The sequence below is a fragment of the Bison bison genome, unplaced genomic scaffold (assembly GCF_000754665.1).
Source record: "Bison bison bison isolate TAMUID 2011002044 unplaced genomic scaffold, Bison_UMD1.0 scf7180017864384, whole genome shotgun sequence".
NCBI classification, from domain to species: Eukaryota; Metazoa; Chordata; class Mammalia; order Artiodactyla; family Bovidae; genus Bison; species Bison bison.
In genome coordinates, this window is record NW_011494956.1 from 6,711,850 (window position 1) to 6,718,078 (window position 6,229).

Below are 6,229 nucleotides of genomic sequence, written 5' to 3' on the forward strand. Positions count from 1 at the left end.
TGACCAGATTGTACTTAGCCAGGTGCACCAGGCACCAGTATTGATCTGGCCTGTGAACAGTTCCCCCACCATGTTGGCAATGAACTTGTCTTCAGTCTCTCCCAAATGGTGACTCATCGTGACCCTCAGCCATTCTCCTGGGCTTGCACACTTGGATGGCTTTGGTGATCAAATTGATCTGCCTAAACTTCAGCCTCAAGAGAGACAACAAGATAGGCCCTAACTAAGTCCTGGTCCCCAGTGATGTATCAGTAAGACTTAAAGTCTCAGAGTCATATCTGCTACCATGATAAAACTCTGAGGTGGCAATATTCATGCTGATGACAATCTTTTCGGTATAGCCAGCCTTGTCAATGGCTGCATTTACCAGCTCCAAGGCTTTGCTTGGAAGCTTCTGATCTCCAGAATTCAGGGGGCAGAGCCATGTTCATCTCCCACATTGGTGGCATCTTTGCCATACTATTCCTAGATGAATGTGTGATAGACCTCCACCTTGAGTCGCATGACATCCTGAAAGCTCTCAGCACCCATGGGGAGGATCTAAACTCCTGTGTGGTCGGCTTGTTCCCAGCATGAGAGCCACCACTGATCATGTTGAAGGCACAGGCAGGAAGAGATCTGAGTTCTTGGCCAGCTGAGCAATGTGGTGGTGAAGGGGCAATTCCTGTTCAGCTGCCCCTGCTTTACACATGGCCAAGGGCACATCCAACATGGCTTTGCCCACAAACTTGGATTTGTCCTCAGTCTCATCCAAGTTCAACATCAGGTTGTCCAGCTTCTTGAGTTCCATCACAGAGGGATGCAAGCTGATGAGGGTTCAGATGATGGCAATGTTGATGTGGTCCATTGCCTTCAGAACACTATTGCTTTGCAGTTTGTCCCTCTCCCTTAGATCCCAGGCCTCAGAGATAACAGTGGAGGCTCCATTGGGTACTGCTGCCTGGAAAAGACCTGAGAGGGGAACGTGGAATGAGGAGGAAGACAGAGGACACTACAGTGACCAGAGGGTCCTTCAGCCTTCTAGCTCTGCACTTCTGTAGCCACATCCAACCTTCTCCACATACTGCTCCTTAATACCCACCCCTCCCACACACACACGGAGGCAGATGCACAAGCAGTGGCCTCCTCATCTGCCCAGTTGGAGCCCCACATGCACAAATAGGAACCCAAAGAAATAAGCTATGCAGGAAGCACACAAAATACACACACACAGCGCAAACACAGGGGCAAGAGGCAGGATGCATCTCCAGAAATCTGCTATTGTTTAGGGAAAGTTGAAGATGCATTTCAAACCATCAGTCCCATTCTTGGAACTAGAGAAACTCCTCTACTTATGAACAAGAAACATAAGGAAGGAGAACCACAGTAGCATTATTTGTCATTGTGAAAATTAGAAACAACCTCATACGTGTCAAGGAAAATGGATTCTTTACTAGGTATATTCAATATTCATTCAATATCATATTACATAATGCTAAAATGAATGATCTCTAGATCATGTATAAGGTAATATGTATCAAAAGAGATAAATCTCAGAAATGTAAAATCTGATAGTATCTACACAAGCTTTGAAAATGTAACACTTTAATGATTACCTAGGAGTCTGTTGAGGGGTGGGGAAGAGTATGTACATGTATATAAATGGAATAAAGTGTGAAAATGTACTTGAGAATGATAAATACAAGATTCATGATGGAGGTAACTTCTTAAAAATGAAGAAGGGAAATGGGATCTGGGAGTGTTACAAGAAGTACTTCAACTATATTAATGGGTACCCAGGGCTCTTTTTTGCTACTGTACTTGTCTGCTATCATTTAAATATGTCAGAATTACATATATTAAGAATTTACTGCAGCTGAATTTACTAGTAACCTGTAATTTTAAAGCTGCCTCTCTCACAAAAAGGCCAATATTTGTTTCAAAAACATAATTTTTTGGATAGAGTATTATACATGTAAAGAGGTTTCCTGACTTATGAAACAGCGTCCTTTTAACAAACTCCAAAGAATATCCTTAAATTCCATTATGTAGCAATTCTGTTTAACCCCACCTACTTGCAAATTCTTGGGAAATACTTCCGTTGATATGAATTTAAAGACTTGTCAGTCGATAGTAATATGTAAATTATTAAAGGAAGAGTTAAATACTTACCCAAATTGTTCAGACAACTGAAAGAAAAAAATATGGTTAGTTCTTTTAACAAAAGTTTACCAAAATGTAATCATTTCAACTGTGCACACATTAACTGCTCTAACTGGCATGTTTATGTAATAAAAGTTTGCTAATATAGTATTATTCCCAGGGGATGTGTTCCAAAAGCACCAGTGGATGCCTGAAACCACAGATAGTACCAAACTGTAAAAATACTGCTTTTTCTATATATACATCCCTTTGTTAAATTTACTGTTTAGGCACAGAAAGAAATTAACAATACTAACTAATAATAAAACAAAATAATTATATACTGTAATAAAGTTATGTGAATGTGCTCCGTCACTCAGTCAGGTCTGACTCTTTGCAACCCCATGGACTGTAGCCCACCAGGCTCTCTGTCCATGGAATTCTCCAGGCAAGAATAATGGAATGCGTAGCCATCCCTTCTTCAGGGGATCTTCCCAACATAGGGATCCAGCCTGTGTCCCCTTCGTCTTCTGCATTAGCAGGCAGGTACTTTACCACTGAGCCACTTGGGAGCCAAAAAGTTATGTGAATCCCACTTCTCCCTCCAAATATCCTGTCCAAATTTAATGTCATTTCCATCTTCACTAAGCACTTATCACACATGCCTGTGCCATAACTTCTGCAGTTTAAAGCACAACAGCAAAACTAGCACAAATTTGTTTTTCCTCCTTTCCACAATTTCATGGAGAATTGTTCTACCACAGATTTCAGCAATCTCAGCATATGATTTTTTTTCTTTCCTTATTAGCTCAGAAACTTTTGCCTTTTCATTTGAAGAAATCACTTTACAGCTCCCCTTTGGCATATCTGATACCAGCATCACTACTCTTGTGCTTGGGGGCCATTATTATCAATAAAGGAAGGGTTATTTGAACATCAGCACTGAGAAACTGCAACAGTTGACCTGATAACCCAGACAGCCTCTCAGTGACTGACTGATGGGAAGCACTGAACAAAGGGATGGAGCAGGTGGGATGGAGTGGGCTGGCGCAAGCTTTCATCACGCTAGAAAAAATGGGTACCATTTAAAACTTACAAATTGTTTACTTTGGGAATTTTTCATTTAGTATTTTCAAACTGTAATTGACAAGGGTTAACTGGAACCACAGAAAGTGAAACTGAGGATATGAGGAGTATCTCTGTAACTCCAGTTAAATTCTACAGAGATTGCTACTTTCAACTTTACAATATTTGAGATAAGACAATGATATAGTAAAGGAAGACTCAATAAAATTTATCTCCTCCCCTCTTCATTTCTTGTGTGGACCTTAAGTTTTAACCCGTGTATGTACTAAGTTATATGAAAACTATCAAACAAGGCATCTTAGCCAGTGGAAAAATCCCAGACTGAGGAGTGAGTAAGACTTGGATTTCATTCCAAGCCCTGCCACTCTCTAAATGTTTGACCTAACTTGAGAAGTTTCTCTATACTGACTTTCAGCTTCCTTGTCTATTAAATTAAGATAACAATATCTACCTTATAAAGTGAAGGATCAATGCATACACTCATGTGTAAAATGTAAACAATAGTCATACAACACATACCAGCAAATTGGATTTTTAATCTATAACATCAGATCAGAGATCAGTCGCTCAGTCATGTCTGACTCTTTGCGAAGAATATAATATACATTAATTATATTTTATGGGCTTCCCTCGTAGCTCAGTCAGTAAAGAGTCTGCCTGCAATGCAGGAGACCTGGGTTCAATTCCTGGGTCAGGAAGATCCCCTAGAGAAGGAAATGGCAACCCACTCCAGTATTCTTGCCTGGAGAATCCCATAGGCAGTCTATGGGACTGACAGTCTATGGGTTTGCAAGAGTTGGACACTACTAAGCACACACAGCAGCAATTATATTTTATAGAAATATGTACATTTTATTTTTTAATTGAAGTATAATTGATTTACAATGTTTCAGATATACAGCAAAGTGATTCAGTTATACTTGTGACTCAGCTGGTAAAGAATCTGCCTGCAATGTGGGAGACCTGGGTCTGAACCCTGGGTTGGGAAGATTCCCCTGGAAAAGGGAAATGCTCCCCACTCCAGTATTCCGGCCTGAAGAGTTCCATGGACTGCTTAGTCAATGGGGTCACAAAGAGTCAGACATGACTGAGTGACTTTCACTTTCACTTTCGTGTATATATAATATATATTCTTTTTCAGATTCTTTTCCATTATAGGTTATTATAAGATATTAAATATAGTTCCCTGTGCTATACAGTAGGTCTTTACTGTTTATCTATTTTATTCATAGCAGTGTGGGTATCCGTTATCAAGCTCCTAATTTATCCTCCCCACCTTCCCTCTTTGTTAACTGTAACTTTGTTTTCTATGTCTGTGAGTCTATTTCTGTTTTTAAATAAGCTCATTTGTATCATTTTGTTTCAGGTTCCATAGGAAATAAGTAAATTTTTAAAGTACATTATTATTAGTTTACTGTAAGGCAAGTAATTATAGCTTACCCCTCCCACAAAGATAATTGATTTAATAGATAAATTTCTTAGGGTCTTATTGTTCTGCTATGATGTCCTAGGAGCAAATGGTACAGAGGTAGAAAGTGATTCAGGAAAAAAGGTCCAACTTTTAATTATTGAATTCTAACATGGCTAGCAAGAATAGCTTGTTACCCTGACCAACACTACCTGACACCAATTAAACCCTTTCCTTTTTAACGAATTATGGCATGTGATTGACTCCTTGCTTTTCAACTCTGAAAGATCATTCTGGAGATTTATTAGTGGCTAGTTGAGTTGACACAAGTACAAACAAGCAAGCTGTAAAAGTGTTTAGGAAAAATATGACAAAATATCCCATGTATTTATTCTACCACTACTATGGGCAAGGCTCAGTGTCAATGCTAGCACTACTGGAGAGCTATAACAATGAAGCAAATATGAATATTCCCTTAAAAACTTTAGATGATAGGAAAATGAAGACCATTTAGGTATTGCCATTTTAAAAGGCATACTTACAAATTTAGAAATATTTAAAAAGCAGGAGAAAGCAACTGGAAGAAAAATGCATTTTAAAAGATGGAGATAAATAAAAGGCATCAATTTGTTAAAGAGGCAAAGATAAAATGTTCCAAGAGTTCAGAATAAGGAGTATTACTTCCAGCAGGGTTGAGAACAGAGAAAGGAGGTATCATGGAAAATATCACCAGGAAGATGGAATTGGAGACAGGAGAGGCAGAATTTGGACTTCAAACACAAGGTAAGCCATGACCTGCAAAAAGAAGGACGTAGCACTGGGAGGTGAACAGAGCATCAGGGACATGGAGAGGTCATGTGTAAGAAGGATATTGATTCAGACTTGCTGGCACAGAGGATAAATCAAGAGAATCTGTCAGAAATGGGGTCAGAGAGGTAAACTGAGGATGGATTTGGAGGTTCTCCAGTGCTACACAGAAGGGTCTTATTTTATATCACATTCACAACTGACAGAAAGAGGATAATGCAAAGCAAAAATGGACAGGTGTGTTCTTTTACTGTGTCAGCACTAAATGCAAATATCAGAATCATCTTTGATTTCAATGTCACAAAGAAGCAAAACTTTTCCACGCATTTTGAAAAATCATTACAGCAAAGGACAGGTGACTTAGCCTGCTTGAAATGTGATCAGGGTAAAGAATTTTGCATTTCATTTTAACTTTTTATTTAGTTTTTTAACCTTCTTAAACACATATTTTTACACTTTTAATCCAGGACAAAAAAGTTTTCCAGTATCTTTCTCCATGAAAATGATAAGATTTTCATACCTGATGTCTATCTGTAAAGAACACAATGTATTCAAAACGTCACTTAGCTTGGAGTGGGAAGGTTTAAGTACTGGGCTGTATCAATATTGAAAAGCTTTCAGTTGCAAGTGATAGAAAACTTCAATAAAACTAGCTTAAAAAAGTAAATAAGGGGCCAGAAATGGGCCAACCGCCTCCACCCTGACCCTCTGCAGGTCTGTGGGTTTAGGAGGTGCAGAAAACAGGAAGGATGAACCCAGGAGCAATGGCGTCCAAAAAGAAACAAGCAGTAAAAAAAAAAAAAAAAA

The 6,229-nt window shown here is 39.0% G+C and overlaps 1 pseudogene; it reads right to left on the reverse strand.

Annotated features, from left to right (window-relative positions):
* Positions 1 to 248: 248 nt before the first annotated feature.
* The window catches only part of LOC105001846, a 133,148-nt pseudogene continuing 127,167 nt past the window's right edge, over positions 249 to 6,229 (reverse strand).